The sequence below is a fragment of the Limulus polyphemus genome, unplaced genomic scaffold (assembly GCF_000517525.1).
Source record: "Limulus polyphemus unplaced genomic scaffold, Limulus_polyphemus-2.1.2 Scaffold65, whole genome shotgun sequence".
Classification (NCBI taxonomy): Eukaryota; Metazoa; Arthropoda; class Merostomata; order Xiphosura; family Limulidae; genus Limulus; species Limulus polyphemus.
The window spans coordinates 518,466-520,640 of NW_013665675.1; positions in this window are offsets into that span (position 1 = coordinate 518,466).

Genomic DNA, 2,175 nt, shown 5'->3' on the forward strand with positions numbered 1-2,175 from the left:
TGTATGTACCTAAACGCTTAAATTTGCATTGTTACGTAATCTGAATTTTCTAGAAAGTCCCTACATGGTTATAAATATAACCAACGTGACGCGCCAAGGGAGAGTATTTATTATTAGTTCGCTAAAGCCAGTGTGCTATAAACTTCGAAACCCATAACTGTGACTGTTATAATGCTTATCAATCGGAAAACTTCAGATATTTTACCAGGAAAATTTACAAAAGTTCGAATATTACAACTCAAGTGAATTATATCTACATTAACTCGTAATCAACCCGCTCATCGTGAGCCCTCGATAAGATACTTATCGAAGAAGTTCCAGACTGAAAGGAAAACTTTATATCGCTTGTAAGTTTGTGAAACTTTTGTTTATAAAGCATTGTTTGTAATAACTATTTGTAATAATAGTAATTGTACTGTTGTGTGTGTATATTAAAACGTATTTGTGTTAAAATTTTGTGTGTATCAAACTTGCTGGCAAATATCATAAACTGACTATATATATATATATATCGGCTTTTACTTAACTACTAAATCCAAAGTATAATTTAACTACTAAATTTAAATTTATCAGTTAACTCAATTTAAGGCTATTTGAAATTCTAATACGTGACACCTAACCTTACATTACATAGCTGAATGAAAGAAATAAATTTTGCGAAATCAAGTTTGACTAATGAAGAGGCAGAAAAGTGCAGTCGAGCCAATCAAAATTAAGATCATTCATGAAATGAATTCGTAGCGTATTCATAGAATAATTATTTGTAAAAAGTAGTTAGATTAACAATTTCTAATATATAGAAAAACCAGTGCGTCTTGGTAATACTATGTTCCAACAATGGTTTTTATGTTATGCCGCTAGCAACATAAGTATAACCTAATATTGTTGTTAGTACATGTACTAAAAGTATAAAATGAAATGTATAGACAACAAAACTATAAAAATATTTGTTGCTTTCTTAATTTAGAGTCTCCGTTGATTAAAGAGGTTTGTTTTTTATTACAAACATTGGCGATGTAACAGAAAATAGCTTAATTTAGAAACGATTTAAGCCAAAAATTGAATCAATATTTTTATTTTCATGATAAATGTTATGCACTTGGCTCTAGGCTAGGTGATCCACACTACGTCTTTATTTTAAGCTCATTATACCAAAACTCACTACACTTATAAGGTTTCATGGCATCCCTCTCACGGTCCCCTTGCACCCCAGTCACTAAAATCGTAATGGGCAGACAGTACCCGAACTATTCTATCTTGATAAATGCATTTTGGCTTTTATAACTCCGCTTATTGCGAGAAGTTAAGCGTGACGTGACACAACACACGGGCTTTTATGTAGGTTAGATTACGAAGCTTTCTTTGAAGTATTTGTTTTTATTTAACCGTTCTGCATCGGACTTTCGTATGTGTGTAGGAATCGCTCACACGGTATGCCTTGTCTTTCCTTTTAGCGTCAAAAATAACATTCTTCCATCTTAAGTACACACAAAATAATATCACACAGCTCTTGCTTCATTTTCTCAATTTGAGAAGATTGCACCCGATAACGTATCAGAAAAGCTAAAGAATATTAAGGACCATGACACACCAGCTGCACGACTGGACTCGACTGGACTTGTTTTCACGCTTAGCGGATCTGCTCTGCTGTTTCTCATGCACGATGACACACTGTCAACTAGACTGGAAGCGACTCGACTCAATTGGAACGGACTTATTTTTGTTCAAGCATTACTGAATTTCCATTTAGCAGTTCAACTTCAATTATTTTACGATAAGGACAATGGATGTGGAATGGTTAATAACTAAGGTTCATTAAGGCCTGCTTTGTATAATTACTCCTTAAGAAAATAAGGCCAAGAAGGACCACCTATGGAAAATGTCGTTGAGGCTACAAATAGCAATGGAAAGTTATCTCATTTACTTCAAATGTCCCCTTTTTAGAATAGGCCTAGTTCATTTCATAAACTGTTAATTAACCGTTAAGTAAAATGATACTGTTTTCATTATTGAAATTAATTAACTCTTTCATAACTCATTTATTAAAATCATGACCGAGCCAACTGACATAACACCGAGGTCGAATGGCGGGGCAAGTCATTGGTTTGGGTTGTTTTGAATTTCGCGCAAAGCTGCACGAGAGCTATCTGCGCTAGCCGTCCCTAATTTAGCAGT